Source organism: Nyctereutes procyonoides, unplaced genomic scaffold (assembly GCF_905146905.1).
Source record: "Nyctereutes procyonoides isolate TBG_1078 unplaced genomic scaffold, NYPRO_anot_genome, whole genome shotgun sequence".
NCBI classification, from domain to species: Eukaryota; Metazoa; Chordata; class Mammalia; order Carnivora; family Canidae; genus Nyctereutes; species Nyctereutes procyonoides.
In genome coordinates, this window is record NW_026575113.1 from 225719 (window position 1) to 239241 (window position 13523).

A 13523-nucleotide genomic window follows, 5' to 3' on the forward strand; every position below is an offset into this window, starting at 1 on the left:
GGGGGGGGGTGGGGGCCCTCCGGGGGGTGGCCTGACAGTTGCTGCTGATCTACTGTAAGAGTCCTATTCTGTCCCAGTGGACAGATGGACAGGAAGGAGCCATGTCCCTTCATGCTCGGTGTCAAGAGTACCGTCTCTGGGCAAGAAAAAGCAAGCATGTTGCTCTTCCCCAGGCCATCTTTTTTTTTCCTGTCTCCCCAGGGGCCTGGTTGGATCATGTGGGGCAGTGCTGGGCTCACTAAGGTGATCATAGACTTGCCAATGTGGTAGACCTGCAGATAACGATGGAAGTAGGGCGGTGGAGGGTACCTGCCGCCAGTACCTACTACGTGCCAGTTTCTATAATAAGTGTTCTGTGTGTGGATTCGTTTGATGCTGGCAGCAGCTCCATGGACAGGACTGAGGGTTGTGCTTATCCCCATCTTACAGACTGGGAAACTGAGGCGCGGAGCAGTGAAGGAACCTTCTCAAGGTCACACATACCCAGGCAGCCTACAGTGTTTCTCCACAGTGTGGGGGAAGCACAGCCAGCTTGACACCTCTTATCTCCTGGTCTCTGAGATAGGAACGAAAAGGTTCTCCAACTCCTTCTGGGCCCAGAGCCCCTTCGTGGGACTGAGGAGAGATGGGGAGGGAGGTTTCACCTCGTAGGCTGTTGTGAGGCCTTGGAGCCAGGCTGCCTATGTGGGAGCTCACTCTGCTACCTACAGGCTTTAGGCCTCCCAGGGCCTCAGTGTCCTTCCATGCACATGGTGGTGACTGTAGTAATCTTCCCATAGCTTTGCTAGAAGATTCCTCCAGGCTGAGACCTACAGGTGTGCGCAGTGGTTCTGGCACTCAGGGCTGTGTGCACCTGCGAGGGTCCACCTCTTGGTAGAAGGAACCACGTCATAACCCCGCGCAGCTTTCCACAGAGCGTAGCCATTACTGGCCTGCTTGTTCCTAGCTCTAGGATAGCCCCCACATGTACTGAGGTGAGCAGGGTGACCCCCCCAGTCCTGTCAGGGGCAATGGGGTACCAGTGATGGGGGCATGAGCCCTGAGTTGGGAGCTTGTTTGAGATACTGAGTGAAGCCTGTTTTGTGCAGAGCCCGGGGCAGAGGTGGGTGGCAGGTGGGATGTATCGGCAGGGCCTCCACCTGTCCCTCCTGCTGGGCCTCCCTCACCCCTGCCTCATCCTCTGCTCTGTGAGATTCTCCAGGAGACCGCATGAGGCCCTTCCACTCTCAGGAAGTGCCGTTTCTCTCACTTCCCCTCCCCTCAGGGGCATTCAGTCCTCACAGTGGTCCTCTGTGTGGTAGCTGCTGGTGTTATCCCCTCTTGGCAGATGTGGAAACTGAGGCATGGAGAAGTGGCCAGGACTGAGACAGTGGACCTAGGATTGGAACCCAGGCACTCGGCCCCCTGCTATGCCTCCCCAGAGCCTCCAAGTGGCCATGAAGATGAGGCACTGCTTCTCCTGGGCCCAACCCAAAGCCCCGGCACATTCCCAGGTGGTTTCCATGAGTCAGGCTCCCTGGTCCCCACATCCCCAGGGCACACCGGCTTTGAGGGCTACAACGGTCTTAAACAAGACAAAACGTACTATTTTAGTTTTGTCTCACCTGAGGCTCTGAATGGATCTGAAGATACACACGATGATGTCACTGCTGTCCAATTGTTTCCACCCTTTTGAAGTCCAGCACAAATCCCACCCCCTCACCCCCAACAAATCCAGGCACCCTCAGGCTGCAGGGAGAAGTGAATCACCTGCCATAAATGGAACGTAGAATGCACCATGAAAGTAGGTGTTCCGGGACAGAGGGTACCGGAGCAGGAGACAAGTCATAGGCATAACTGGAGGGAATCGGCAAGAAGAAAGAACAGATTCTAACTTTCTGATGTAGGGGCAGTTGGGGTGGTTGGAGACCCAGGCAGTGAGGCCATCCTAGACTCACCCAGGACAGCAGGGAGGTGAGGGCAGAGCACTGCCGTGGGAAAGGCCACACGCAGGTGCTAAGATGATGCTGGAGCCTTTCCTGGCCAGGCCGGGTGGATGGGCCATTATGCTCTGGACAGCGGGCACGGGAAGTTGTGTCACGGACAGGGAATGCCCTGCACAGGCCGGAGCCCAGCTCCAGATCAGAGACGGTTCCCACCTCCATTTCCTGCCATCCATGGGCCTGTCTTTTGGACCCTTCCTAGCCCCCTGGCCGGGGCCTACAGTGGCTTTCCCACCCCCATGTGCCTGACTTGACTGTTGCAAATTACAGGGTGGCCGCCATCATCATGAGCCCAGGAGCCATTCACGCGTTACCTTCAGAGCTGCTGTCAGACTGGCACTTGATTACCCAGCATGTCAGAACACCTTTCCCTGTCTAGAAGTCAGGAACATGTGGCACCTGGCCCATAACAGCTTCATGGCAGAGGGAGGGTGACTTTGGACAATCAGGCACGAAATGAGTCATGAACACTGGCCCCTGTGGGTGGCAGGCCAGGCTCTCAGGGCTTTCCCCCTTGGGGTCTGCCGCTGTCTTCAGAGCTGTCCCACCCCAGCAGCACCACGCACGGCTGACTGGTGAGTTGCAGCCCATCCTCTTTCCCTGTGCTGGCCCCAAGCTTCTGGTGCTCACAGCTCATTCTTCTGTCTCCCGGTTCATCCCACCCACGTGCACTAGCAGAGAGATATTTCTTATGGTTTGCTGCCTCCAAGCAACACTGGACTGGGGGAAAGTGGATCCTGACCCCAAAGAACACACTGCCTGGTTGCTGAGTCAAAACCCAAACATGTGGAAGTTTAACAGGGTCTGAGAGAGGAGCAATCAAGCAAGGTAGCAGTGCAGGGGAGAGGTGGTGCTGGAACGAGCAAGGCTGCCAGTGGAAGGTTCTAGATGAGGTGCTGCTGGGAGGTGGCAGTGACTGTGCGAGACCACCTACCCTGGAGAGCCTACAGCCAGTGGATGGGAGGTCTGTTGCCAAGTGGTGGCAGGAGTGGGAGGTGTGTGTGGGGAGTAGTGAGACCTCCGTGTAGACCCAGGGAAGGGTCTTGGGTTCTGCATTCCAGGAGGAGTTGGGAGGCATGTAGTTTGCTGGAGCTGCCCTAGCAAAGCACCACAGACAGGGTGGCCTCACCAGTAGGCATATACTGTTCCATGGTTCTGGAGGCTGGAAGTCCAGGATCAAGGTATCTGCAGACCTGGCATCTCCTGAGGCCTCTGTCCTTGGCTTGCAGGTGGCTGCTGTCCTGTGTCCTCCTGTGGTCTTCCCTCCTGTCTTCTCAGAAGGACACTGGTCAGACTGGGTCAGGGCCTACCCATAGGACCTCATTTTAACTTAATCACCTCTAAAGACCATGTGTCCATGTACAGTCGCATCCTGAGGAATTGGGGGGTTGGGACCTCAGCCTGTGATTTTGAGGGGAAGAGTCCAGCCTGTACCATGAAGGTAAGCAGGATCAGCTTGCAGGAGCCTGGGAGGGCTTTGGACTTTGACTTAACTCAGCCATGGACGATTCTTGAGTTGAGAGCAGCCTCAGTATGTAGGTGGGAGCCTTAGAAAGATGATACAGGATCTAATGGCGATGGAGGTTTGGGTTATATGGTGGATAAGGTGGCAAAACACCAGAAATCTGTGGCTAGTGGGTAGAACAGATGCTGTGGGGAGAAGAGAGTTATGGGGTGGGGGTTCCAAGGAGGAGGTTCCTGCATGCACAGACCCCAGCCCATGTAGTCAGGCAGCTGGGAAGAAGTCCCAGTGCTGGGCCTCTGCACTTGTTTGGTCGAGTGTCCCAGGAAGACTGGCTGAGGCCACTGCACCTTCCCAAACCCTGGGGTGAAGTGGCTGGTGGGGAGAGGGATGGTGGAGCCTACTCCTAGAGGGGCGGGGCTTGCAGAGGACAGGGCTGTGTTCCCTGAAACAGGGCTAACTCTGATTCTCACGGTTTCCAAGTGCTCTCCATGGACATGGCCTCACCCAAGTCTCCATAATCACTCTGGGAGGCAGGCAGCGTTGCTGTCCCATTTTACAGATGAGGGAAAGAATCAGAGAGGATCAGTGGCCTGACCCAGGTGGCACAGGTTACAGGCACTTAGTTGGTTCTCAGCTGCAGAGTGCAGAGTTGATGCTCATTATCACTGCCGTGTTTGTTTTCTGGGCTGCCGTCTGTGGTGACTGCCACCTCAGGCAGTCTTCCATGACTCCCATGGCCCTGGGTGTCATGGTGGACATGTCTGGGGTATGTCCTTGGGAATTGACCAGCCACCTCTTCCCCAGCACACCCCTTACGCTTGGTGATTTGGGATTTAGCCGTACCAGCCAATTTATTTCTTGTTAAATTAAAAAGGTCTGATGCAACTATAACAGATATGAATATATGTTCTGTTTTTATGGCCTGTTCTATGACTTAAAATATGTTTTCTGAATGTGTGGGGTACAGCCCTGTGAGGTAGGTTACTTTTGTCCTCATTTTCCAGTGAGGACACTGAGGCAGAGGGGTTACTTGGCCAGAGCCACACAGCTCACATGGGGTGGCACTGGGATTCAAACCCAGGTAGCCAGTGTCCCTGCAGACCATCCAGGGGAGCCTATTCTGCGTTACTCACCAAGATAAGGTAAGCCAGCAAAAGGAACCTTGTCCTGGATGCACAGAAGGAGGGTGTTGAGAGGAGCCTCCCAGAGCAGGAAGATGGCTTGATGAGGCTTGGAGGACAGGCAGGAGGTTGTCAGGCCAAAAAGGGGCTGCAAGAAAGGGCTTGGTGGGCGTGGGCCAAGGGTCCAGCGTGTACAAGGCTCCAGGCACTAGTTTTTCCTCAGCTCTTGGAAGACTGGGTGGGAACCCGCGTCCTGCTGTGCCTGCTTCTGTCAGCGACACTCCTGCATCATACCATTTCCTGCTCTAGGACAGGGACCCTTGGGAGTGGGGAATGGCCCAGGAAGGACACAGTCCAGCTCGGGGAGGTGGCATCTGGGGCCTGGTGCACAGGGCCCCTGAACAAAATGCTCCTGCCCTGTGGGAACTGCATTTTGGGAGGCCACTTCTGTTGGGCTGGGACAAGTGGGAGCCCAGTCTGGTGTCTGCTTCATTCCCTCATCCACTCATTTGTTGGGGGTTGGGCCATTAACATAATGGGGATGGTCCCTGCCCTCCTGGAGCCTACATTCTGCCTGAAAGGTGGATCTACGTCCATGCAGCAGCTCTAGCTAACATGAGAGGGCGTGTACAGATGGAAACTTCCTGCCTCCTCCCATGGAGCCCTCCTGGTCTTTCCAGGATGCAGTTAGAAGTCTGATCTCCTGGACCACATGCTTCCTAGTACCCGGCCTGGGGTGCTGCCCCTTGGAGGCTGGAGAGCCCTGGCGTGCTGGCTGGTCGTCTGAGTCACACACACTCTCCCAGACTTGTCTCCAGCATGCATGGGATTCGGGAGCTCCTGTTGTCTCTGCTTCTGTCCCCCTCTGGAGCAGGAAGCAACCAATGGCCCGTGCCACCACCTGGCTCGTGGTGGCATCTGAGCCCAGAGGCTCCCTTGCTGAGGAGGAGGGTGTGAACAGATGGCAGTCCCAGGCCCTTACTGCCCCCGAGAGAGCCTAGCTTATTTCCAGGGTCTGTGGCACTTTTTCCTTGTCCTCAGTTCTCACTGCAATGCCAGCAGGTAGACAGGGCTGGCTCATTGGAACTCCCATTCTCCCATTCTGCCAGCCAGCAGCCCAGAGCCCAGGGGAGCTGCTGGAATTGCACACTGATCTCCAGGTCCCATCCAGAGCTTTTGCTGGTAGTGACTCCCCACACCAGCCTCACTGTCTTCATGCCTCAGTCACTGTTCCCGGTGGCCTGCTGGCCCCACAGTGACCGTATATGCAGCAAAGGCATTGTTCCCGTGTCAGCCATGGTCCTCCTTCCTGAAAGGACTGCCCCGCTTTCTGAAGGTAGAACTAACTACCCAGGGCCAAGGAGGTGTAGTCAACACCCGTTCACTATAGGTACCACAGCGAAGTCCTGCAGTCCTTTGTGGAAACATCATGGCACCGTGTGGCAGGAACCCTAGAAATGTCGATTCCTGGGGACCCGAAAAGTCACTACTCAGGATTTGGCCTATGGAAGTGATTTGCCACAGCACAAAGCCTTACACATGAGAAAAGTTCATCGAAGCATGGTCTGGGAGAGAAAAATTGACACAAGCATAAATGTCTGACTTTAGGGACAAATGTCACCAGCCGGGTAACCGGGATACGCAAGATCGCAGGGAGATACTGACGGCAACAGGGTTCAGTAACGGCAGGATTAAAGAAGCAGGTCTAATGACAATCATAACAAAGGAGGTCAAGAGGATGCCTGTGCAAGGAAGCCCTTCGGAGGGTGAAAGACCTGGCGGCTGAGCAGAAATATGCCTGACTGCTCTTTTCTCTTTCTTTTCTTTTCTTTTCTTTTTTCTTTCTTTTCTTTCCTTTTCTTTCCTTTTCTTTTCTTTCTCTTTCTTTCTTAAGATTTTATTTATTCATGAGAGACACAGGGAGAGAGAGAGACAGAGACACAAGCAGAGGGAGGAGCAGGCTCCATGCAGGGAGCCTGATGAGGGACTTGATCCTGAGTCTCCAGGATCACGCCCCGGGCTGAAGGTGGTGCTAAACCGCTGAGCCACCTGGGCTGCCCTGCCTCCATCCAGGTGTGGCCCAGATGTCCGAGGAGCAAGCCTTGTGCATTAGGCACCATCGATCACTTCACTCAGTGGGTCACCTCATTCACCCGGCAAGTGTTGAGGACCTACTATGTTCTGGGTAGTGGTCTGGGCTGTGGCCTACAGCTATGAACAAAACCCATCTCCTGCCTGCCCGCAGGGAACTGACATCCCAGAGAGGGAGACACAATCTGTTGGATGCACTTCTTGCAGTGATGTCATTCATCCTGCAGTGGTGCCATCCCGTTGCTCAGGACCACACAGCTGGCTCCAGGCTGCCCTGGTCCCTCCCACCCCACCCCCCAGCCTGTCTTCTGTCTTTTCTCCTCCAACACCCAGCCCTGACTCCTGGTGGTGTTCTGTCCTGGGGCCCTGCCCATCGTAGGAGCTTCAGAGCACTCCAGCCCTGCATGTCCTCAGGGACTGGGTCTTTTCATCAGATGTTCTGGGTGAAGTGATTAGATCTGTCCAAGATGAGGGAACCAAGGCAGGGTTGGTTCTGGTACACTGCACCCAGCATACCCTGCCAGGGCTACTTCCACAGCCACGTAAGGATGACCCGCTCTGGCAGCACCACACTGGGCACACAGAGAAGCAAGTGAGGATGGGGCCTGGTACCTGACGCCTCCCGGGAAGCTGGACATGACCAGTGGCCATGATACAGCATCTGCCTGCTTGGGTGTCCCCAGCCACCACAGGGTACCTGGGATGGACCCAGTCTCCCAACAACCCACCAGAGAGACACTGCTCCCATCTCACAGATGAGGAAAGTGAGGCCCAGCAGAGTTTAGTCACTTGTCAGTATTACAGCTCATGAGTAACTTACCTGAGGTTCAGGGTCAGGCTTCAAAGTGCCATCTCTCTCTGCCCCCCACCCTGGCTCTCCCCTGCCACAAACTGCTGTTGGTCACTGTTCTTCTATCATCTGGGCAGCTCTCCAGTAGCTGCCTCTAGTCAGGTAAGAGTGTGTCCACCCTGCAGAGTGGGTAGGCTATGGCCTTGAACTCTTCCATCCATCTTGGACATGTGGATGCATGTGGGTGCAGGGTGGCAGAGCTCATCTCCCAGGGCTCCAGCTTCACTGTCTGTGATGGGGACAGCCCAGAGGGAGGACAAGGGACAGGGTTTCAGTTTCCCAGGGGCTAAGGTTTCAGCTCTTCACAGAACACAACCCACCACAATCCACCTAAAAAAAGCCCTTCCAACTTCCATCCAGAAATAAAGACGATAGATAAATAAGCAACAGGAGCCTTTTTCTGGGAACCAGAAATAGCTTCCTGGGCTCCCAGCACTGACTTATAGAAAGATTCTTCATTCTGTCTCTCTTTGGGGAGAAGAGCTGCTGGCGAAGTTGCGAGTTTCCCACGGGAGAGCCAGTGGAACCTCTGCTGTTACTATCCCTTGTGAGGCAGGGCTGGCTCTGCTACCACAGGGCCCTGGGTCCTTTCCTGGCCTCTCATCAGCCAGGTGGCCTGTGTCTGAGAGCTGGGTGGATGTCTGCGCCCTCACCTCAGAGACTGGGAGCAGGTTGTGCAGAGGCAGCCAGCGCATGTCCTTAGGCAGAGCTTCTACATGGTCTGTTCCCTGTGCTGGAAGCAGCCTGACCCCAGACCATCGCCTTTGCCACACGCTCACCTTCCCTTGTCTGTGTTGAACAAGATGCTCCCTGACCTCACCTCCTGCCCTGCTGGCACCCCTGTGTGGCTCCCCACCAGCACCGTCTAGCTGTACATTTTACTTAACACTCTGGTTTATTGTTTGGGAAAGCAAGCTCCTAGAGGGCAGGCTGTGTCTGTTGTAAAGTGCTAGGTCTTTAGCAGATTTAGCAGAGCCTTAACACATTTTTTACCACTGGTGGTGAATGTTTGTTGAAACCAAAATAGGAATGGTAGGTGTTTCTAATTTACCATGATTTCATAGTCATGCAGGTTGATTTTGGCTACAGGTAGCCAGAAAGTGGTTCAGGAAGTAAAGACATTGTGGTTTACTGTACTGGAGTCCAGAGTGGGGCAGGCCTGGGGGATGGAGCAGCCATGGCCTAGTAAGGGACAAGGGACCCTTCCAGCCTCTGTCCTGGAGGCTGGGAACTGCCTTCACCCAAAGCTGGCCTGTGGTGGTGACTCAGCTTTGACTCTGGGTTCTTCCTGGCAGTGTGATTGGGCCAGTCTCAGTACCGGCCTGACCCCTGGAGTGAGAGCAAGGTAGGCAGCCAATGGGGCCTGCTGATCAGGGTCTGACTAGGAGGAAGGAGGAAGACCATGACAGTGTGCATGAGCCCCTTTTTTTTGGTGCACTTAGTTTTTTGCCATCCCAGTTGGGCCCTGCCTCACACTCAGAGCCTGGGATTTCAGAGAGGTGGGGTTGTCCAGCCTCATGCTAGGTGTGGCCCATTAACTGGAAACGTCTCATCTGCTTTTCATCTGGACCCCAAACATCTCTGGGGGAAGCACTGTCCTTATCCTTGTCTGACTTCATCCTGGACCAGCATGGGGCAATTCTACAGGTTTGCAGGAGACATTGTACATGAAGCATTTGTTTAGCCCGGCAGTGCCTGCAGAAAGCAAGTACTTGAGGGATGACAGTTGTTGCTGCTGCTGCTGCTGGGGGATTGTTCTTCTTTTTTAAATTGATATAATTCACATGCCATAAAATCCACCTTTTTAAAGTACACGTAAAATTCAGTAGCTTTGAATGTATTCCCGAAATTTTGCAACCAGCACCATTATCTAAGTCCAGAGTATTCTCATCACCCTAGAAAGAAATGTACCCATTTATAGTCAGTCCCTATCCTCCTGGCAACCACCAGCTCCTTTCTCTCTCTGGATTTGCCTATTCTGCACATTTCATATAAGTGAAGTCATATAACATGTGGCTTTTGTAACTGGCTTCCTTGGCTTAGCTTCACATTCTGTTTTCAAGGTCATGTTGTAGCATGTGTCATTCTTTTTCTGGTTGAATTATACTCTGTTGAACGGGCATATCATCCACTCGTCAGGTGATGACATCTAGGCTGTGGCCACTTTTTGGCTATTACGAATAATGCCATGAGCATTGCAGGGCAGGTTTCATGTGGACATAAGTTTCCATTCCCTTAGTTGTATGTCTAGGAGTGCACTTACTGGGTCATACTGTAACTCCATGTGTAACTATTTGGGGAACTGCCAGATTGCTTCCGAAAGCAGCTGCACCATTGGACGTTCCCACCAGCGGTGTTAGCGCTTGTTACTTTGTCTTTTCGATCATAGCCATCCTCAGTAGATATGAAATAATACCTTATTGTGGTTTGGATGTGCATTTCCCTGATGGCTAATGCTGTTGAGCATCTTTTCTCAGGTACTTCGGTTATTTGTATATTTTATTTTGAGAACTGTCACTTCAGACCCTTTGCCCATTTTAAATCTGGGTTGTCTTTTTACTGTTTGTTAATAGTTCTTTGTATGTTTTGGATCCTAGACCCTTGTCAGATGTATGATTTGCAAATATTTTTCCCCATTCCATGGGATGTCATTTCACTTTCTTGATAGTGTCCTCTGAAGCATGGAAGTTTTTAATTTTAATGATGTCAGATTTACCTGTTTTCACTTCGTTTGCTTGTGCTTTTAGTATCTAAGAAGCCATTACCCAGCCCTAGGGTTATGAAGACTTATTTACACCCATGTTTTCCTCTAAGAGTTTTATTATTTTAGATCTTATATTTAGAATCATGATCCATTTTGAATCAATTCTTGTGTGTGGTGTGAGGTAGGGTTCCAGCTTCATTCTTTTACAATGTGGATATCCAGTTTTCCTACCACCATTTGTTGAAGACTATCGTTCCCCCATTGGATTGTATTGGCACCCTGGTGGAAAATCAATTGATTCACATATATGGATCTATTTCTGGTCTCTCAGATATATTCCATTGATCTATGTGTCTGTTCTGGTACCACTACCATACTGCATAACTGTAGCATTGTAGTAAGTTTCTAAATTGTGTGTCTTCAACTTTGCTCTTTTTCAAGGTTGGCTATCCTGGGTCCCTTGCATTTTTACATGAATTTAAGGATTAGCTTAAATCCTGCTAAAAAGAAAGCTGAGATTTTGGTGGGGATTGCACTGAACCTGTAGATCAGTGTGGGAGTGTTGCCAGCTTAGTATAGTATCTTATTCATGAGCATGGGATGTCTTTCTGTCTGTTGAGATCTTCTTGAATGTCTTTTAACAATATTTTGTAGTTTTCAACATTTAAGTCTTTGTTAAATTTATTAAAGTGTTTTTATTTTTTAATGCCATTATGAGAATTATTTTCTTAATTTCCTATTAAGGTTATTCACTGGTAAAATATAGAAATACAATTTTTTGTGTGTATTGGTCTTTTCTTTTGCAATCTTACTGAACTTATTTATCTTAATAGGTTTTGGGTTTTTTGTGTGTATGGATTCCTTGAGATTTTCTGTATACAAGACCATGTCCCCTGCATATAGAGGCAGTTTTACTTCCTCTTTCCATTCTGGATGCTTTTATTTCATTCTCTCTCCTAATTACCTTGGCTAGAACCACCAGTATGATGTTGAATAGAAATGACAAGAACAGATATCCTTGTTTTGTTCTTGATCTTAGGAAGAAAGTGTCCAGTCTTTTACCCCAACATAAAATGTTGCTGTGGTTGTTGTGGATGCTCTTTAATCAGATGGAGAAATTCCCTTCTATTCCTAGTTTGTTGAGTGTTTTATCCTGAAGTGCACTGGATTTTGTCAGATGCTTTTTTTGAGTCTGCTGAGATGGTCATCTGAGTAAAAGCTTTGTCTTTATCCTGTTAATATGAAGTGGGCATTTTATCTACTAGGGAGCCAGCTGCCCAGGTACGAGCCTCCCCAGCTGTACCATGTATGCACTGGGTGACTTTGGGCAGGAGACTTCATCTGTAGAATGGGAGCAATGACTTTCTCCTGGGCTCCTGGTGAGGGGGCTTGAGTTGCTTTGTAGACAGTGTTGTCTGACACATACCAAGCGCAGTTTACTAAGAAGTTGGCTATTACCACTGACATGTGAAACATGAGTGGGCTAGGTTTGGGAGAGGGGGAACATAGATGGGGGCATTGCAAGGCAAATCCAAAGGCCAGGCTGATGCCTCTGCTCTGAAAAGTCTGGTGATGGGAAGTCTGGAAGCTCTTACAGGAGGTGGTCTGTTGGGTTCCAGCAGTCTTCGAATCTTCCTGTGGGAGGGGATGGGCCAAGGGTGAGGCCCAGGTGAGCACCTGTCTGCTGCAGAACCCTCCTCTATTTGTTCAGGCCTTTAGTGTCACATCCTGTGGGGGCTGGGCTGCAGGATCTGTGCATTCGCAGCAACAAGCTTTCCTGCCCAGGCTCTGAGTCCAGGCTGAGGGTGCAGAAATGGGGCCTTGAGATAATGGTGTACAGCTGAGAGCCAACATGTAGCCCCACCTCCCCACCCTGATTTTCCTGAGGGCTCTTTTCCTGGCCTGCCCTTTGAACCTAGCTCCTCATCCTGCCTCTGTAATTGACCGTCATGTGAATTTGGGCAGATTGCCTGTTGGGGCCTCTTTTGGCCTCTATCCACAGAGACACGGTCCCAGCAATTTGAGTATGAAATGAGTGCTCTGGAGGTCCTGCAGCACCATCTGCCAGGGCTCAGCAATCAGTTCTCCCAGACCACTCTCGCATGGCCCCCAAGAAGCCTTGCAACCCCTGAAATCTGCCAACACTTTTGCGCCTATATGGTGTTTGGATTTTACTCCATATAGGTGAGGGGGGGATTAAAAACATTTTTAATATGCCCTGTTTAATTCTTGGCATTCATTTCTATGAGCTATATGAGGCAGGATCTTACCTTGGTTTAATGTACTGACCTTCTAGGCAGCCAAGTATCTCGAAGCTCCTGGAGACAAGCCACTTTGCTTCTTGATTTTGGTTTGTTTTCCAAGGTTGGGGTGGCGGTGGGGGTGGAAGGGTGCCTCACTAACGCTCTGCCTTTCCCGATCCCTGTGCTCAGAAATATAAACCAGTAATGTAATTTAACCAACTGTAGGGAGCATCAGAATACATCTGGTTATCCCACAAATTACCTGTTTTGCCCTAACTTGGTGCCTTGCACTGGGAGCATCCTGACAACCAGAGCAGACTTAGCTACCAGTGCTTTTCAGAAAAACTGAACGTGCCGAGAACCCGTTGGATGGGTGCTACTCTGAAACTGGGGACTCAGGCAAGCCAGGGTGTGAGAAGGCGTTGGGGGTGGGGGTGGGGGCAGGTCCAGGGCTGGAGTCTGTCTGCAGGGGGCTGGAGAAAGGGCTGTTAGTATGCTTGAGAGACGGAGGGGGTGCGGGGGAAGTCAGGAGGCTAACAGGTGATAAGATGTGTCCTTTAGGTAGCCAGAGGGCGAGGGGCCTGTGTCCCAAGGTGCAGGAATGGCTGTGTGGTCTGGGGCACATGCTTTCATCTCCTCGGCCTCAGCTTCCTTCTTCTAGGATTGTTCTGTGAACTTCAGGGGTGGTGCCTGCAAAGGCCTTATTAGCACAGTGCTGGATGCATGGTAGCAGCTAAGCACACAGCATCATTCCTGCAGTTACAGCTAAGCTGATGAGGCATATGGTAGGAGAAGTCTTCATGGAACGAGAAAATGTTCGTAGTTAGCTGAGTGAAAGTTTGGGTTACAAAACAGCATGCTGTTGTAAAGTTTTGTGTGTATGAATGTGCAAGAGCCTCAACTAAAGGCTGGGTGGCAGTAATAGTCATATTGGTGAATGCATGTGGTTCTTTTGTTCTTTTGATGTCCAAGTTTTATACTTCTCATACATTGGCTCTATAATTACAGAAATGTTAATAGAAAATGTAATGAAGGAATGAACTGCTGTTACTGTTGGTGTGTGTGTG

At 51.2% G+C, this 13523-nt stretch overlaps 1 protein-coding gene across 4 annotated transcripts in view; it reads left to right on the top strand.

The window, feature by feature from the left end:
* Positions 1-13523, top strand: part of ITPK1 (inositol-tetrakisphosphate 1-kinase) — a 165487-nt gene that overhangs the window by 131886 nt on the left and 20078 nt on the right. The gene's annotated exons all lie outside the window — the stretch shown is intronic.